Source organism: Anolis carolinensis, chromosome 3, assembly GCF_035594765.1.
Source record: "Anolis carolinensis isolate JA03-04 chromosome 3, rAnoCar3.1.pri, whole genome shotgun sequence".
Taxonomy (NCBI): domain Eukaryota; kingdom Metazoa; phylum Chordata; class Lepidosauria; order Squamata; family Dactyloidae; genus Anolis; species Anolis carolinensis.
The window spans coordinates 179,613,913-179,634,767 of NC_085843.1; the positions used below are offsets into that span (position 1 = coordinate 179,613,913).

General features: G+C 43.0%; 1 protein-coding gene across 11 annotated transcripts in view; it reads right to left on the reverse strand.

Moving 5' to 3' along the window:
- zmiz1 (zinc finger MIZ-type containing 1) overlaps window positions 1-20,855 on the reverse strand; it is a 490,223-nt gene that overhangs the window by 130,114 nt on the left and 339,254 nt on the right. The window lies entirely within an intron of this gene.

Genomic DNA, 20,855 nt, shown 5'->3' on the forward strand with positions numbered 1-20,855 from the left:
AGGGTGCGGGTCATCTAGGCCCCACCAGGACTATTAAACTGTTGGCCAAACAATGCTGGTGGCCCGGAATGAGGAAAGACGCCAGGGGATACGTCACGCAGTGTAAATTATGTGCAGAGGGAAAAACACCACCGGGGAAGCCCCAGGGGCTATTGCAGAAGGTGGTGGAGCCCATGAGGCCATGGGAATGCGTAGCCATGGATTTTGTAGGCGAACTACCCCCCAGCAGAGGCCACAGATACATTTGGACAATATTGGACCTATTCTCAAAACAGGCACACTTTGTGGCTCTGCCAAAACTCCCTTCAGCTGAAAAACTTGCTGATTTGTATGTGAAGCATGTATATCGCCTACATGGGTGTCCCGACAAGATAATTAGTGACCGGGGAGTCCAATTTACTGCAAAATTTTGGGGAAAATTCTTACAGCTGTTAGGAGCAGAAAGGAACCTGAGCTCGGCCTTTCATCCCGCGACCAACGGGGGGGTCGAACGTACCCAACAGACACTGTGCCAATTCTTAAGGATGTACACCAATTATAGACAGGATGATTGGGCGGACCTTCTTCCGTTTGCTGAGATGGCTTTTAACGGGGCCGTACATTCGGCCACAGGTCGTGCCCCATTCGAAATAGTATACGGACAGGAGGTGGCACCTTTCCCCAGGCTACCCGAGTGGAAGGAAGGGGAGGGCCAGACCGACGAGGAATGGCCGGCCAAAATCAAGCAAGGGTGGCAAACCGTGGTAGAGGCATTGCGGGAAACACAAAAGAAGTACAAGCTCTTTGCGGATCGTAGGCGCCGAGAGGGGGACAAATTGGGCGAAGGAGATCTGGTTTGGCTGAGCACAAAAAACCTGAAATTGGGGTTCCCATCCAAGAAATTGGCTCCACGCTATATAGGGCCATTCAGGGTAGCAAAAAGAATAAACGAAGTGACCTATGAGCTGAGGCTACCAAAGGACCTAGGAAAGGTACACCCGGTATTCCATTGCAGCCTGTTAAAAAAGTATAAAGGAACTCTGGACAGCGGAGAACAATAGTTGTGTTTAATCTTTTCCTTCCAGGACGAAGGGGAGGAGGACGCCATGTCAGAACCCTGCTACTAGAGCCTGGATGTGGCTCTGAGTTTCAGGGTCACTGACAGTGATAAGACACCTGCGTCCCAGGACTCGGAGGAGAAACGGCTGATGGACTTGGCGGGGAATTTGCGCGGGGTTTTACTGAGCGGGAAGAGACTGTTCAAATGAGGGGGAGGGTATATAAAGGAGGGTTGGCCGGAGCCTCCCATTCTTGGCTTTTCTGATGTTCATGTTTCCTACAGTAAAAGTTCCTGGTGATACCACAGAGAGTCTCGTGTGTTCATTCAGGAGCGGCTGTGGTGAGCTGACAATCTGGCCTTTGTCGGAGAATCTTCCAATGAGTTCTGCTTCCCTTTTAATCTTAGTTATTATATTTTAAATTACCGTGTTTCCCCGAAAATAAGACAGTGTCTTAAATTAATTTTTTCTCCCAAAGATGTGCTAGGTCTTATTTTCAGGGGATGTCTTATTTTTCCATGAAGAAGAATTCACATTTATTGTTGAACAAAAAAATTAACATTTATTATATGCTGTACAGTAGTTGTCATCACAAACCAGCATAACCAGACAAACTGTGAATCCTATCAAGAATTTCTTGTTACTACCATTATTTCCATGTACAACTGGTATGTACATTTACCAATCTTGCATGCTCTGGTGTTCTGTTTGGCAGGTGCTGGGCATGTTTCCAAACAAAAACTTTGCTAGGTCTTACTTTTGGGGGAGGCCTTATATTTAGCAATTCAGCAAAACTTCTGCTAGGTCTTATTTTTCGGGGATGTCTTATTTTCAGGGAAACAGGGTAGTGTTTTTGATTTGACTGCGTTAGGCAAAGGTTTTAGTTGTGTTTTGCTTTAACCTATATTGCCAGCCATCTTGCATCTCATACTGAGTGACAGGCAGTACATAAATAAAAGAATAAGAATGGCCAATATATATTGCAGCCACTTCCTCCCCCTCCTCCCCCCCTCCTCTTTTTATATACTGACTATCTCCTATTACGATATTCAAGATGGCTGGCAATAAATATAAAATGAGTTTAGGTAACATTTTCTTTTCATTCCCAATCACTAAAAGTTTGAAGGTCTGTTTTGAGACCAATGAAATATATGAGTCGTTTCACAAATGACAGAGTTGCGGAGACACTGAAAATATTCTCAGCAGGGAGCAGCAGCTAAACCTAGTTCCCTCCAGAGTTTGTGAATAATATGTACGTTTGTATGAATCGGCCTCCAGAGTGGCAGTACGTTTGATCTTACAGATTGTTCATACTTATGAAAATACAGTAGATATAAAGTATGACTATTGTAACATATGAACTACCTCTTCCTTCCAAATTTTGGTAATGTAGAAGACTTCTAAGATTTCTCCAGATAAGTTGAAATAATTGTGTGGCAAGAAGTATTCCTGATTTAATTCACTTTTTATTATCATTCAGCAGATTATATTAAGACAGCTGCACTCTTTATATTTTTTTATAGAATATTTGCCACAGCACCCATGACACTGCTGGTTGAGGGAACTATAAACACCCTAAATTGTACATCCTTTGCAAGTATAATGTAGTCAAAAATAAAACTCTATCAATCCCATTGTTATATGAGAAAGCATTTCACTTTGACTGGACAGTGCCACATATTATTGGGCTATGCAGCAGATTATTCATTTTTAAAAATTCAGTCTGAACAGAACAAATTTATCTGAAAAGCAGATTAAAATAGAACTAGCAAACGTCCATAATTGGCCAGACGCTTGGCTGCATATTTTGGACATTTCTCAGAAGATAACCTCTAGGTTTATTTAGTCCTGCAGTGATTTTTTTAAAATTCAAAAAGGATGTGCAGAGGAAGAGCTACAAGCAAGAGGACAAATTCCCTTCCCTCATAGGCTCGTTTCAGGATATATTCAACATGAAAATTAGATAAAATTGTTATAGTTCAAAATTACACTTAAGAACACACCAAAATACTTGAGAATTACTCTGGACCGTGCTCAGACTTATAAGATGCATTTGCTGGAATATCAAACAAAATGTGGGTGTATAAATAATATCATACGAAAGCTGATTGGCACAACCTGGGGATCACAACCAGGTACAGTGAAGACATCTGCCCTTGTGCTTTGCTACTCTGCTGATGAATACGCATGCCCAGTGTGGAATACATCTCATGTGTGGCTCTTAATGAGACATGTTGCATTATCACAGGATGTCTATGTCCAACACCACTGGAGAAATGATACTGTTTAGCCAGTATTGCACCACCTGACATCCATTGGGAAGTAGCAGCCAGTAATGAAAGGACCAAGTATTGACATCTCCAGCCCATCCTTTGTTTGGATATTAGCCAGTATGCCAGTGCCTTAAATCAAGAAATAGCTTTCTAAGATCTACAGAGATACTCTAAGGAACACCTCAGGAAGCGAGAGTCCAAAAGTGGCAGGTAAAAATCTGCAATCTCAATTAGTGGCTGATACTGGATGAAAAACTCCCTTCTGGGCAAACAGAAGACTGGAAAGCGCTGAACAGACTGCTCTCTGGCACCACGAGATGCAGAGCCAATCTTAGGAAATGGGGCTACAAAGTGAAGTCAACATGCAAGTGTGGAGAAGAGCAAACCACAGACCACCTACTAGAATGTAGTCTGAGACCTACCATATGCACAATGGAGGGCCATCTAACAGCAACACCATAGGACACAACTGTCACGACCCAGGCTGCAGAGCACCAATAACCATACACAGAGGCCAGAATCTATCTAATATCTTTATTGAAGGAATATATAAAGTTAATAAAAACAAGTGTAGAAAATAGTTCAGAATTAGACCTTTCAGGAAAGGTCAGAATTAGTCCAAAAAAGCAATGTCCAATAAGAAATATTAAGGTCCAAAGTTGTAATCCAATAACCGAAACACTCACTTTGCCAAGCAAAGTGAGGGGAGATGACAAGGTCCTTTAGTCCATGAAACTTGAGCGAGGCTAGGAAATAACTTGATACTTGAAACAAGGCTTGAACGTGGAACAAGGTAACTAAGAACAAGAACAAGGTCCGTGGAATAACTTGATAAATCCGTGGAACAAGGCAAGGATTGATCCTGGGAAACAAGGCAAAGTCCGTAGATAAACAAGGCTGGGAAGCAAGGCGAAGGCTGGATAGCAAGGCAAGGCTTGAGCAGGAGCGAGGCTTGAATCGGAGCGCGCTGTCCAGACACAACTCGCTCCGAAGGCTGACGAATTGACTCCGCGAAGTTACTACGCGGGTAAAACACCTAAATAGAGTCTAGCTTTCCCGCCGAAGCAGTTCTCTGGGAATCAGAACCGAAAGCTAACTCTGAGACCAGATGTGAGACTCCCCAAAGATTCTCACGAGAAGCAGTCTTAATTGGCCACATTCTTAGCTGCAATCCTCGCACTCCTGCGCGAAGCTGAATCCAAACTTCTCTGTTGTTTACAAAACTCCCGGCGCAAGAATACGGGAGAAGTAGGCTCTGGGCTTGTTTGACATACTTCTGGGAGACAACTTTCTTGCAGGTGCAAGGTTCCCAGATCTGCCTGGGAAAGATCTGGCTGAGAGGAATCCAGTTCAGACTGGGAAGGTAAAAAACCCAAGTTTTCATCTTCATCAGGAATTACAATGTCCTGAGCAGGACTACAAGGCCCATGGGTCATCACACTATCCCCCTCCTCAAGGCCCCTCCCAAACTGGGGCCCTCTCCCCGAGGCGCGAGGTCGTGGTTTGGTGGGATAGGTCTGATGAAAGCGACGGGTTAGATCAGGAGCATGGACTGTGGAGGCGTCTTCCCAAGAGCGTTCCTCAGGGCCAAAACCCACCCAGTCAATGAGATATTGTAGGCGGCGGCGGTGAAAGCGAGAATCCAAAATGTCCTCAACCTCGAACTCCTCCTCCCCATTCATCAAAACAGGAGGGGGGGCCGGTTGGTCTGTATCAGGTCGCACACCATCCGCCGGAAGGAGCAGGGAACGGTGAAACACTGGGTGAATGCGCATTGAACGCGGAAGTTGGAGTTTGAAAGTCACGGGGTTTAATTGCGCCACCACTGGATAGGGACCAATGAAACGGGCATCTAACTTCCGGCAAGGGCGGTGGGAGGGCAGAAAGCGAGTGGACAGGAAAACCCGATCTCCTACCTTGATTTCGGGGCCCGGCTGGCGATGTTTGTCAGCGTGGCGTTTATAGTCCTCCTTGGCTTGATCCAGTTGCTGGAGCAAAAGTTGTTGCACCGCTGTGAGTTCCTGCAGCCAATCCTCTGCTGCGGGAACCTCTGAAGTTTCAATGACAGGGGGGAAGAAACGTGGATGGAAGCCGTAGTTTGCAAAGAACGGCGTTTCTTTTGTAGAAGCTTGAACTCCATTGTTGTAGGCAAACTCAGACAGTGGTAACAGAGAAGCCCAATTGTCCTGTTGATAGTTTACATAACAGCGAAGATACTGCTCCAAAGTGGCATTGGTGCGCTCCGTTTGCCCATCTGTTTGGGGATGATGAGCTGAAGATAAGCGAGAGTCTATGCCCAATAGTTTTTGTAGTGCCTTCCAAAAACGAGAGGTGAATTGAGATCCACGGTCTGTGACTAAACTCTTGGGCAATCCATGTAGTCTGAAAACATGTTGAAGAAATAGATCCGCAGTTTCCTTGGCCGTGGGGAGGCCTTCGCAGGGAATGAAATGGGCTAACTTGGTGAATAGGTCCACCACCACTAAGATCGTGGTGAATCCACAGGAAGGTGGTAGGTCAGTGATGAAATCCGCGGAAATTATTTCCCATGGGCGAGATGGGGTAGGAAGGGGGTGTAAAAGCCCTGAGGGCTTCTCCCTTCGTATCTTGGAGCGCTGGCATACTGGGCAGGTGTTGACATATTTTTCCACATCCTTGCGGATCTTGGGCCACCAAAAATCCCTTAGGATCAAATGCATAGTTTTAAATAGTCCGAAGTGTCCTGCTGGTTTGCAGTCATGACACAGACGAAGCGCTTTTTCCCTGCCCGGTCCGGGTGGGATATAAACATGATTTCTATAGCAGAGCAGCCCATCTTTAAGCGAAAAGGGGAAATGCAGACCTTGGCGAAGTTGGTCCTGCGCCCAGGCATCTGCTTGCTGACTAGCCCTGATTTCTTGAGCACAGATGGGTCCTGGAGTAGGGGAAGTTGAACCAATGGGAATGGATTTGGTGTTCCCCACCGTGAGCGTGGCAAAGTTCTCAGGTTGTAGCAGTTGGGATTCAAAGGTCTCCTTGCGTCCTGCAGCGTATTCCGGTTTACGTGACAGGGCGTCTGCTTGCTTGGTTTGGGCTGGGGTCACATAATGGATCTGGAAGTTGAAACGTTCAAAGAATAAAGCCCAACGTTGCTGCCTCTGATTTAGTTTGCGGGCAGTTCTTAGATGTTCTAGATTACGATGATCAGTGTGGACTTCAATGGGAAATTTGGCCCCTTCTAGCCAATGTCTCCAAGTTTCAAAGGCTGCCTTTATGGCCAGTAGTTCTTTTTCCCAAATGGTGTAATTCCTCTCTGGTGTGGTTAGTTGACGAGAATAAAAGGCACAGGGGTGGAGGTGATCTCCCACCGGTTGTAAGAGTACAGCCCCAATTGCCACATCAGAGGCGTCCGCTTGCACCACAAAAGGGGTTCCAGGATTTGGGTGCTGTAGAATTGGCTGGGAGGTGAATAGTTTCTTTAGTTGCTGGAACCCTTTCTCTGCTTGATCAGTCCAGCGGAAAGGCTGCTTTCCACGGATGCAGCTAGTGATGGGGTCGGACCAGCGGGCAAAATCTGGAATGAACTTGCGGTAGTAGTTCGCGAACCCCAAGAAACGCTGCACCTCTTTCTTGTTAGTTGGCGCCCGCCATTCCAATACTGCTGAAACTTTGGCTGGATCCATGGAAAGCCCTAGAGGCGAGATGCGGTAACCAAGGAAATCTACCTCTTGTAGATCAAAAGCGCATTTTTCCAGCTTGGCATAAAGTCCATGATCCCGCAATCGTTGTAACACCATTTTGACGTGGTTCTCATGTTCTGATTGTGATCTGGAAAACACCAAAAAATCGTCCAGGTAGATTATCAAGAACCTGTCTAGATAGTCCTGAAAAATGTCATTGACAAAATGCTGGAACGTTGCGGGGGCTCCGCATAAACCGAAATTCATAACTCGGGACTCAAATAATCCGAATTTGGTCTGGAAGGCGGTCTTCCACTCGTCCCCTTCCCTGATGCGAACTAAGTTGTAAGCCCCCCGAAGATCCAGCTTGGTGTAAACCTTGGCTCCTCGAAGCCGATCCAGTAGATCCGAGATTAAGGGCAGGGGATAGCTGTTCCGCTTGGTGATATTGTTCAATGCTCTGTAGTCCACCACCAAGCGTAGTTCCCCTGACTTCTTCTTCACAAACATCACTGGGGAGGCGGCTGGGGATTGAGAGGGTCTGATGAATCCCTTGCGAAGGTTTGTCTCTAGGAATTCCCTGAGAGCTTCTTGCTCTGGTTCAGTCAGGGAGTAGAGATGCCCTCGCGGGATCGGGGCCCCCTCCACCAAGTCAATGGCACAGTCATAAGGTCTATGTGGGGGTAATTTTTCGGCTTCTTTCTCATTGAATACATCCCAATACTCGGAGTACTTCTTTGGCAAGGTGATGATGGGCTCGGTGTCTGTGGCATGGCATACCTTGGCTACGAGGCAATGGTTTTGGCAATACGGTGAAGCAAACTGCAGTTCTCTGTTGGACCAGGAGATGTTAGGGTCGTGGAGAGTCAGCCATGGAATTCCCAAAATCACAGGGAAATGGGGAACCTCGGTAACAAAGAAGGAAATCTCTTCCATATGTTCCCTTATCCACATCCTGGTGGGTTCCGACCACTGACTTACGGGGCCCGTCTTGAGGGGACGGCCGTCTATGGCTTGCACCACACGGGCATTCTTGAAATCATGATATTGTAATCCCAGAGAGTCGGCATACTCTCTATCGATGAAATTGTTGGTAGCTCCAGAGTCTATCATGGCGTGGATCATGACGGGTCCCCTTTTTGCTGACCATAATGTGACCACGAGAAGGAACAGGACCCCGGTTGGCGGCTCTTGGATGGATTTTTTGACCGGGTTGGCGAGCCTCTCTACACCCGGTCGTTGGCTTCCCCCGCCGGCTGTGTGCCAGTCGGCTCAGACGCCTTCGTCTCTGTGGAGGACGCCGCCGCAAGACGGGCGGCAGGCTTCCCTTTGGCTGGGCACTCTCTGGCGAAGTGGCCCCCGTTCCCGCAGTACCAGCAGAGGTTTAAGCGTTGACGACGGGCCTTCTCGGCGGCATCTAGTCTGGGACGCACATTGCCCAACTGCATCGGCACCTCCTCGCCTCCTCTGGGGTATGGGGTTGGCGGTGGGGGTCTCCACACCGGACGTGGCTGAACGCTGGCGGGAGCGGGGGGTTTTGCCCCGGCTCTACTGCCCTGGCCTCGAACCCACTGTTTCCTGTTGGCAATCATGACTTCAGCCCGTAAACATTGATCAATGAGTGCCTCGAGGGTCTGGGGAGGATCCACCTTGGAGATTTCTTCCAGCATTTCAATGTTGAGACCCTCCCGGAATTGTCCCCTGAGGGCTACATCGTTCCAGCCGGTGTTGTGGGCCAGCACTCGGAACTCGGCTATATACTGAGACATAGGTCTGTCTCCTTGGAAAAGGCGACGGAGTTTGTGACCGGCTGCCTCCAAATTGTCCTCGATTCCCCAAGTCTCCTTGAGGTGGTCCAAGAAGTGTTGCGCTGATCTTAGGTGTGGAGAGGCTTGGTCGAACAGTGCCGTCGCCCAGCTGGCCGCTGGCCCGTCTAGAAGACTGTAAACCCATGCCACTTTGATGTCTTCTTGGGGAAACTCGGCAGCACGGGCCTCCAGATAAGCTTGACATTGGCGACGGAAGACATGAACCTTAGAAGCTTCTCCAGTAAACTTGGTTGGCAACGCCATGGCCGGAAGACGAACTCCGCGTTCCTTCAAACCCCTTATTTCTCCATCCTGTGCATTGAGCTTATCACGGATTCGGTCCACCTCTTCCTTGTCGATGGTGTAGGTAATCGGCTGGCCGCTCGGCCCAGGTACGACTCCGGTAGACATTCTGGCCGAGGTTAATTGGTGCTTAGGGTGGCGGAGTCAAACTGTCACGACCCAGGCTGCAGAGCACCAATAACCATACACAGAGGCCAGAATCTATCTAATATCTTTATTGAAGGAATATATAAAGTTAATAAAAACAAGTGTAGAAAATAGTTCAGAATTAGACCTTTCAGGAAAGGTCAGAATTAGTCCAAAAAAGCAATGTCCAATAAGAAATATTAAGGTCCAAAGTTGTAATCCAATAACCGAAACACTCACTTTGCCAAGCAAAGTGAGGGGAGATGACAAGGTCCTTTAGTCCATGAAACTTGAGCGAGGCTAGGAAATAACTTGATACTTGAAACAAGGCTTGAACGTGGAACAAGGTAACTAAGAACAAGAACAAGGTCCGTGGAATAACTTGATAAATCCGTGGAACAAGGCAAGGATTGATCCTGGGAAACAAGGCAAAGTCCGTAGATAAACAAGGCTGGGAAGCAAGGCGAAGGCTGGATAGCAAGGCAAGGCTTGAGCAGGAGCGAGGCTTGAATCGGAGCGCGCTGTCCAGACACAACTCGCTCCGAAGGCTGACGAATTGACTCCGCGAAGTTACTACGCGGGTAAAACACCTAAATAGAGTCTAGCTTTCCCGCCGAAGCAGTTCTCTGGGAATCAGAACCGAAAGCTAACTCTGAGACCAGATGTGAGACTCCCCAAAGATTCTCACGAGAAGCAGTCTTAATTGGCCACATTCTTAGCTGCAATCCTCGCACTCCTGCACGAAGCTGAATCCAAACTTCTCTGTTGTTTACAAAACTCCCGGCGCAAGAATACGGGAGAAGTAGGCTCTGGGCTTGTTTGACATACTTCTGGGAGACAACTTTCTTGCAGGTGCAAGGTTCCCAGATCTGCCTGGGAAAGATCTGGCTGAGAGGAATCCAGTTCAGACTGGGAAGGTAAAAAACCCAAGTTTTCATCTTCATCAGGAATTACAATGTCCTGAGCAGGACTACAAGGCCCATGGGTCATCACAACAACACAACAGCAACTCCAAGTGGCCAGTTTCTGGTCAAAGCACATTTAGTATAATGCCAAGTTTTTAACTTTCTGTGTGGTTTTTTTATACATTATAACTGTATTCTCAATTTGCTTTTGATATGATAAATAAATAAATAAATAAATAAACAACAAGTACACTATTCTCAACACCAGACAAAACAGGCCGCACCTTCTCAGAAGCAAAGAGTTATTCCTGTGACAGTAGTGTATTACACAGGCCTATATAACCATATGTAATAGTTGTCGCTCAAATCTATGCGGTAACATCCTTCACGTGACTGGGGCATCAGGAATCTATGTACACACCTGAGACCACATATTGTAAAGATTTATAAGCCACACCTTAAAAGGACATAAAATACAAAGACTGCATGCAGTTCAAATATCTATATCTAAACTGATTTATTCCATATACAGTAGAGTCTCGCTTATCCAACGTAAACGGGCCGGCAGAACGTTGGATAAGCGAGTATGTTGGATAACAAAGAGAGATTAAGGAAAAGCCTATTAAACATCAAATTAGGTTATGATTTTACAAATTAAGCACCAAAACATCATGTTGTACAACAAATTTGACAGAAAAAGTAGTTCAATACACAGTAATGCTATGTAGTAATTGCTGTATTTACGAATTTAGCACAAAAATATCACCATGTATTGAAAACATTGACTACAAAAATGTGTTGGATAATCCAGAATGTTGGATAAGTGAGTGTTGGATAAGTGAGACTCTACTGTATGTCTCTGTATGTGTCTATAAATGACGTGTAATTGTATGATTTATACGTAGTGGCCTGGTATATGGTATGGCAATGTTCCCATTCCAACCACAACACTTGGATCAAGTTTCAAGTGCAGACACTCTTAGAGATAGAGATATATCTGAAAAATAATCACATTCAGTTTAGAAGCCTATTGGTGGCACAAGCAGGTACCAGTCTTGCTATCCATACAGGATTCAATTTTTGGACAATACATAAGAAATGTATTCAGCTGATGGTGACGTGAGTAGTGTTTCACGTGCAAAATCATTACGGATGTTGAATCATCCACCTATACTAGTGTGTTAATTTGATTGTGCATTGCATAATATCCTTGTCCATTGTGTAATGAGGTGACAGCTAAGTGCATTAATAGTTTCTCATATGTTGGCCTCAGTGATATTCAGTATGGCTACAGCAGAGTGGAAGTGTAGCATAACTCTGACGGTGGATGTTTTTGCTACTCTGAGAAGATGCAGGATCTTGACCATGGTGTGAAACAAAGAGAGGAAATTTCTCCTTTCCTCTTCTTCTGAGCTAGAATGAAAGAAATGTTTCATGCTTTTTTTGTTTTATTATGATTGAAAGTCCAATGATGCTCCAACATTTAGGAGCAAGTATCAGCCCAAAGGTAGCAATGTATAGATCTGGAAAAATCACGAGATAATACAGTAGAGTCTCGCTTATCCAATCTTCACTTATCCAATGCAGTCTGCCTTTTAATAGTCAATGTTTTTGTAGTCAATGTTTCCAATAAATTGCAATGTTTTGGTGCTAAATTCGTAAATACAGTAATTGCTATATAACGTTACCGTGTATTGAACTGCTTTTTCTGTAAACTAGTTGTAAAACATGATGTTTTGGTGCTTAGTTTGTAAAATCATATAACGTGATTTGATGTTTAATAGGCTTTTTCTTAATCCCTCCTTATTATCCAACATATTTGCTTATCCAACGTTCTGCCGGCCCGTTTATGTTGAATAAGCGAGACTCTACTGTAGTAACATTTAGATTAGACTACAGACACTTTTTCTATGCACCAAGCATGTACTAAACACCATGGGAGTTCCCCTCCCCTCCCGCAACTCAGCCTTGTATCGTGAAAGGATCAGAGCCGGAACTATTGACAGCAACAAAATGAGGAAGCAGGAAAATATCAGAAGTAAACTCCATTAACAGGGCCTTGGAGATTGACAAGGTGCTCCAGGCAGTCAAATAATATGCTATGATCAATAGACTCAAATTCTGCTGACAGATCAAGCAATATCAAGACTTCATAAGCCAGTGAAGTTTGCATGAATAAGTAAGCCACATTTCAGCCTCTTCCTAGAAGCCTCGGTGATATGATCAGTTGTGAAGCCAGACTGAAATTTCTTAAGCTGCTGGATGACAGAACGTACAATAGCCCTGTTAAAACACACCATTGCTAAAACTGTGACCAAAAGGAATAAAATAAAAAAGAGTAAGTGGGATTCCGCAACTACGGAATTATAGAGTACTGATGATCACCTAGGATATTGTTCCACCTCCCCCTGCTCCTCAAATATCAGGTCTATTATTTTGAAACAGTTCTTCTTTTACATGTAAGTGGCAGTTACATTTAGTTGTGTTTGTATATACAGTAGACTTTCAGTTAACTGGCTTCCATGGGAATTGGGAGATGCCGGATAAATGGAATTTCTGTTTGCTTGAGAGCTGCTATTAAAAACAGGCCTGGTTAATACTAAATCATTAACTTTGTTCTGACTTGATATTAATGTTGAAATACTGCAATTAAAAGCAAATAAAGACAAATAAAGGCCAAAATAATGTAAGAGTTGTACTGTATTATAAAAACGGAATGTGATATTATTTCTTCGATTTTTGCCAGTTGCTTGAGAGTTCCAGTTAACTGAGAGCCTACTGTATTATAGATTGCAGTAATATTTTAAAGTGTAATGGTTTCATTATGCAGTAGAGTCTCACTTATCCAACATAAACAGGCCGGCAGAACGTTGGATAAGCGAATATGTTGGATAATAAGGAGGGATTAAGGAAAAACCTATTAAACATCAAATTACATTATGATTTTACAAATCAAGCACCAAAACATCATGTTTTACAACAAATTTGACAGAAAAAGCAGTTCAATACACAGCAATGTTATTTAGTAATTACAGTAGAGTCTTACTTATCCAAGCCTCTGGATTATCCAAGCCATTTTTGTAGTCAATGTTTTCAATATATCGTGATATTTCTGTGCTAAATTCGTAAATATAGTAATTACAACATAACATTACTGCGTATTGAACTACTTTTTCTGTCAAATTTGTTGTATAACATGATGTTTTGGTGCTTCATTTGTAAAATCATAACCTAATTTGATGTTTAATAGGCTTTTTCTTAATCCCTCCTTATTGTCCAAGATATTCAATATATCGTGATATTTCTGTGCTAAATTCGTAAATATAGTAATTACAACATAACATTACTGCGTATTGAACTACTTTTTCTGTCAAATTTGTTGTATAACATGATGTTTTGGTGCTTCATTTGTAAAATCATAACCTAATTTGATGTTTAATAGGCTTTTTCTTAATCCCTCCTTATTGTCCAAGATATTCGCTTATCCAAGCTTCTATCGGCCCGTTTAGCTTGGATAAGTGAGACTCTACTGTACTGTATTTACGAATTTAGCACCAAAACATCACAATGTATTGAAAAGATTGACTACAAAAACATTGACTACTAAAAAGCAGACTGTGTTGGATAATCCAGAACGTTGGATAAGCAAATGTTGGATAAGTGAGACTCTACTGTATATCTTGTTTGTTTTGTGATTTTCTGCAACATATTATCTGAAAGAGCAAATTGCTGATGGAAACAAAGGGATCTGATGTAACTCTCCTCGACTAAAATGATCAAGGGTCTGGAGAACAAGCCCTATGAGGAGCGGCTTAAAGAACTGGGCATGTTTAGCCTGCAGAAGAGAAGGCTGAGAGGAGAAATGATAGCCAAGTATAAATACGCGAGGGGAAGTCATAGGGAGGAGGGAACAAGCTTGTTTTCTGCTGCCCTGGAGACTAGGATGCGGAACAACGGCTTCAAACTACAGGAAAGGAGATTCCACCTGAACATCAGGAAGAACTTCCTCACAGTGAGAGTTGTTCAGCAGTGGAACTCCCTGCTGCAGAGTATAGTGGAGGATTCTTCTTTGGAGGCTTTTAAGCAGAGGCTGGATGGCCATCTGTCGGGGGTACCTTGAATGCGGTTTCCTGCCTCTTGGCCGAATGGGGTTGGACTGGATGGCCCATGAGGTCTCCTCCAACTCTATGATTCTATCCTCATTTTCAGACATAATTCTGCTATGTTGCACCGTTCGGGAGCAGAGGCTGTTATTCAAATGGTAGGTTTGGGTACACAGATCAAGGTACATGGTCCTTTTGGTTTTATCCTAAATATTCATTTCTTAATCATTTTTCAGCCTCTCTCTAGGAGAAGAATGAGGTCTCTTTGAGAAGAGTATCAAATCAGTACAATGAAAAACCATTCAAATTTGGATATACATGCTCCAACTTTCATCTGGGAATGCATGCTGTGAAAGGGTAAATGTGGCACTTTACTATTCATTTAATCATGCAATCATAGTAACTGTACGTCACTTTGCGGACCCTGGTGAGTGGAAATGTAAGTGGAAGAGGAAGAAAAATTACCAGCACTACCACTGTTGTTTCTAGCACAGTGGTTCTCAACCTGTGGGTCCCCAGGTATTTTGGCTTACAACTCTCAGAAATCCCAGCCAGTTTACCAGCTGTTAGGATTTCTGGGAGTTGAAGGCCAAAACATCTGGGGACCCACAGGTTGAGAACCACTGCCTTTGCAGATTCAGTTTAATGTAAAAAAATAAGACATCTTGTACCCAAGGATTAGCTCTAGATATAGGGTAAAATGTTTGTTGTAATTGCCTTCATTTATCTTATGCTTTTCTTCCACAAACTGGGATGGCTGTTATTCTACAAGATGTCCCAATTGCATTGAGAGTGCAAGCCTCTCTTTCACATATAATCTGGAATATAATCTGATTCATTTTATGAACATACGATACCTTGTGTTGCAACTAAATAATGGAAATGAAATAACAGACCACTACTCACATTTATTTGAGTTTCAAAAGAAAGTTCTGCCAAATGGCATTTTATAGAGAGAGATTTTTCACAAATACTCCATATTGCCCAATAATCTCATGGAGCCAATTTCTAAACGAAACACACCACAATATTATGATGCCAACTTTATGAAACAGGGCTATTAACTTTAATTAGTGTTTCCCATTTTTTTCTTTAAAACTCTCTTCTGCTTTGAGCACCAACCATCTGTTTCACAGGTGTACGTAGAGATCCTTGCATGCAGCTGAAGTACTAAACCAACTCTGATTTAGGAGAAGAACAGAACAGAATACTTTCAAAAAACCATGCATAGGGAGCCATTGTTGGGACCAATCCAAACTTGCTCAAGCCACTACTATAGAGTGCAATTCAGATGCTGAAGACAAACAACAGGAAATAGACATACCAACACCTCAAGTTTTTAGTATCATCTGGCAGTTGATGGTTAAAAACAATATGTGTAGTAAAGAATCCTGGTCTGATTCAATGATCAAAACTTATAATTCTCAGTTTCCTTCTATAAAAATACAGAATAGTGAATTGAATCCTCAAAAGATCCTAAATGTGTGCCAGACTAGCTGGCTGTTTTCAGATGGATGATGAATGATGAACTCGCTTTGTCACAACTTGACTGTAATCACAGTATTGTTTTATGGCTCATTTGTGTACCCCTTCTTATATCTAAGACCATTTTCCTTTGATGTGAGCTCAACTAACTATTAACGTTATGTGCCTTTCCTGATTTAGCTAATTCAGACACCTTTGATACTGGGCCAGTTGTCTTCAGACATTTTTCTATCTTGGCAGATCTCCTGGTTTGTTCAAGCCCTTTCCAGGGTGACCTTGTAATTATTATGTTTAAAGTTAGAGGTTCAAGCCCTGGGGGCGGCGTGAGCGGCCGCTGTTAGCTCCAGCTCCTGCCAACCTAACAGCATGCCAATGTGAGTAGATCAATAGGTACCGCTCCGGCGGTAAGGTAACGGCACTCCATGCAGTCATGCTGGCCACATGACCATACGGACAACGCCGGCGCTTCGGCTTAGAAATGGAGATGAGCACCACACCCCAGAGCCGGACATGACTGGACTTAGTGTCAGGGGAAACCTTTACCTTTACCTAGAGTTAGAGAGGCAAAACAGTGTCCAACTGTAAATGGGGACAAGTGTTAGTGATCATCATTCCAAGTGATATCTCAAACTTGGACCACAGAGAAATTTGGTCCAAACTTGGAAATGTGATGTTATGTGAAACAGGGCCAGGCTCCATCCCACCTTGTTGAAATACATACCTATATAGTACACAAAGTATTTTAAATCTATAGGTAGAGTCTTAAAACTGAACTGACTTAACTTTTTAGTAAAGTCTTGCTTATCCAATATTCCATCTAATTCCATGCTCTTATATGATGCCCCCCTTCAATTAAAGGAGTGCTGCCCAACTCTCTCTCCATTCCCAATAAGTGAAAAGGGCAAAATGAGGAGGAGGAGGAGGGAGGACAGGGGGGGGGGGAGGCAGGACCGGAAGTGGAAGTGTCCTCCCTTCTTTCCTCTGTTATTTCCATGCTCCTCTTCTGCATCCAGGCACTTCCTGCTGGGCCGCTCTAGCTCCGAAGTGTTGCCTTGCCTTAACACTTTGAGTCCCTGTTGTTAGTATTCTAGGTGTCTAGTGCCGTGTTGGATGGGTAATAGTAGGAGACTCCGTATTAGTTAATATTTCTGTTTATCTGAATGTTGCTGTAATGTTTATGTCAGATAAGTGAGACTCTACTGTATCTTACTTCAACTTGGAAAATTAGGGTTGTAAACATTACCATATGAACATGTACCTGTTGCAAAATGTCCCTGTCTTTCGGGTGTAAATCTATAAATAGTATTCCTCATCCTAAATTTTCACTTGCGTGTGTGCTTTGCCATGTGTCTGTGAAAAGTATTGTACCCATTGTACTTACGTAATTCTCAAGAGCTTTTCTAAGTTGGGGGAAGTTCCTAGTTTTCTTTTTGTCAGTTTCAGCAACTTTTGTATTTGAGAAGAGAGCCCTTTGTTTACTTTTTATTTATTCAATTTATAACCTAACCTTTCTCTTGATTTGGGAGTCAAGATGGCTTACAACAAGGTTAAAATTAAAACACAACTACAAATGTGATGATACTATAGTTAAACAAAGACACCATCAGGTTAAAAACCACTCATTTAAACAGTAGCATTTAATAGTTACCCAATTATAATAAGCTTTGTTCAGTTGCTCTAATAGCTATTATACCGGAAATATCATGTTACAGCTCAGGAGACCAGCCTGGCACCCAAACAGTACTAATGATCAATGTGAGGGGGTGGGGTGGGGTGGGGAGAGATAATAAATCCTTGGATATTGCCAGGATTACTGTTTGCCAGCTACTTGCAAATAATCAGCCTTATTCTTTCTCTGGCCATACACATCACTACACAATTGTTTCTTCCAACTTCTGTACTAGTAGGTAGTGTGATTAACATTCATTGCTAATAGAAAGATGTTGGCTATGCCATGATCTGAAGACCTGATGGCCATCTCAACTTAACAAAACACAGCATAACTCAGCATCCCCATACTGGTATGTCAAAGTAAATAACTGTTAACCTAAAAGTTAAGAACCAAGATCTTTCTCTACTACCTTTGACAATCACTTTGTGGAACCTGATCCCCTGTTTTCAATTCCTCATAAGCTTCCATGTTTATAGTGGCTATTAAACATGTTATTGTTACTTTGTAAGACTACAGGGGAGAATTTCACAAAGGTTGTTGAAGGCTTTCATGACCGGAATCATTGGATAGTTGTGAGTTTTCTGGGCCGTATAGCCATGTTCCAGAAGCAGTCTTTCCTGACTGGGGGAATTCTTTGTTGGGAGGTGTCTCAACAAAGGATTTCCCTCCCAAAAGAAGGATTCCCCCAGGCAGGTAACAGCCAGGCTTTGAAGTTGTAACACTATTCAATGTTAATCAAGCTGGCCAAGTGCAACATTCACACTTGCCTCAAACAGACAAGAGTTTTTTTTCCCCACCCTGGACCTTTCAGAGATATATAAACTCTACTTGCCTAGTTTCCAACAGACCTCACAACCTCTGAGGATGAATGCCATAGATGTGGGTGAAACATTAGGAGACAATGCTTCTGGAACATAGCCATACAGCCTGAAAACTCACAGCAACCCAGTTTCCAAAGGATAAGTGTTGTTTATGCCTTGCCGGTGGCGGAGTGTGTAAAAGCACTGAGCAGGAGACCAAAAGGTCCCAGGTTCAAACCCCGGGAGCGGCGGGAGTGGCCGCTGTTAGCTCCAGCTCCTGCCAACCTAGCAGTTCGAAAACATGCCAATGTGAGTAGATCAATAGGTACCGCTCCGGCGGGGAGATAACGGTGCTCCATGCAGTCATGCCGACCACATGACCTTGGAGGTGTCTACGGACAACGCCGGTTCTTCGGCTTAGTAATGGAGATGAGCACCAAACCCCAGAGTCAGACATGACTGGACTTAACGTCAGGGGAAAACCTTTACCTTTACCTATGCCTTGCCACATGCTTTCAAGCAAAAGATTGATACACAACAGAAGAAAATAAATAATATTAATACATGACTTTTAGTTTGAATTGGTAAAATAGCCAGGTTATTGGTTTCTGCTATCACAAATAGGTTGAAATAAGTTGAAACCAACATCTCAAATTGACAGCCTGACACATGGAATATAACATATTTGCCAAATTTCATCATTATAGAAGACATAATCATGAACTGATCTCACTGCAGGGATATGCTGGGAATAAAAACTACTCCAAGTTAAAGGGAGTTGGAAGTTACTACCTGGAAAACCTGTGACTGACTCTTACCAGGGTGAGATTTCTCCTTAGTACCAAATGTCTAAATACTTCTGTGAGTTGTCCTACACATAATTTATCTTGTAAACTGGATCCAAAGTGCTGTAAGCAAATGAAAATTTGATGAAATGAAGTAACTCTCAGAATAGGGACAGGAAAGAAATATGCACAAATATATTAATTGCATATAAACAACGCAATGTAGGAAAAGATAAGCAGACAAATGATAGCTTGTACTTTCAAAACATTATCAGGGTGACACAAATAATAACTGATTCTTAATTTAAAAAATCACAAGAGGCAGGAAGCAGTTTTAATACCTTTCCTAGTGGTTTCCCAGAATACACCCCTTACAATAATCTGTAATAAGTTATTGTCTATTGCCCCAGAGAAGAGGAAAGTATTGTATGGGGTGGGCAGCTGAGTGAGGAGGGCAAAACAGGTTCTCCAGTCTTAACAGTGGGAAAATCATGTATCTCTGGACAAGTAACAAGAGCAAGGAAGTTAATTATTATGATTACTGTGTTTATTTATACCCCACCTTTTCTCTCCACAAAGAGACTCAAAGCAGCTTCAAGTTGTAACATGCAGGAAATGTTTGCAAGATACATGGCATATAGATATCTCAAGAGATCAAATCTAATAGACTGGAAGGAAAACATGGGAAAGTTAAAGGGAAACAAATGTATGACATTAGAGAAAGGGGGAGATGGATTCTGGACTTGGCCTTAGATATAGTTACTTTAGTTCTCATTCCACCAGATCCTTGAGGAAAGAAAGGAGTAAATATTAATAAACGTTGAAACTGGTAAAATTTGCAAAATATGGGCATTCCAAAATCGGGTGGATGGGAATCTGACATTCAAAACATGTCTGATTCCTAGCATTTTGGATGGGAGATACTCAACTTGTGTATCTGACCAACAACTACTGAAAAGTAAATTACTAGGGACTGGGCTCAAACTAGTGCCAGTTCAGCTATGGATTGAATGGTGTTAAATGCCTGAACTGCCTATGGAATGATAAGAGTGGCAAGAATCCGGTCATGGGTAAGATAGTAATCCATTCTGCCAAATAAGTCCAAACTCTTTATTGTATGCCCTTTCTACTTGACTTTGAGTATATTGATGGATACGTCCTGTCCTGAATCTCCACCTCTGTTAGGTTGTCGCTCAGGTGCACACATCAAAACACAGGCAGAGCTAACTCTAACAACAGGTGGTAACCTTTTTTGGCTACTTACTTACACAGCTACAACTGCAACTCTTCAGCACCAGATTTCTAGTCATGATAACAAAGCACTCCCACTCGTTTCCATTTACCAAGTAGTTAAACCACAGTAACAAAAATAGTTCTATCGTGACTAAGAGGAACTTGTACAATTTGTTCTTCAAACGTCTGACTTAGCCTAGCACACACATATATGCATTAAAATGTCACATATTATGAAAAACTGCATGCAAACTTTGCAGAATAGAATACCAATGAACACTCGGCATCATCATCATTTTTGGAGGTCAGCAGCCTTGAAAGGATTTTACATTACGGGATGCATCTCAGAAATTTGTGCAGAGGGGCTAATTTTAAAAATAATCTTTATTTTGCCAAAACACAATGGCAGTGGTTAATTCTCAAGCTGCTTGCTGCACCGTAATCTAGAAAATCTGGGCAGTGCAAAGATACTGAGGATAAAGAAAAAGGCCACTTTTGTCTCGCACAAAATCCGCTTGCCATGGTTACTGCCAAAATAACTAGAACATAAACATTTTGTCAAATACCTAGTTATACAAGGAAAGATTTCTACCCTAAACATGCACTCACTCCCAGGTAAGAATGGCATTGGTTGTTTTTTTTTTCCTTTTAAAGAGACGATTTTCA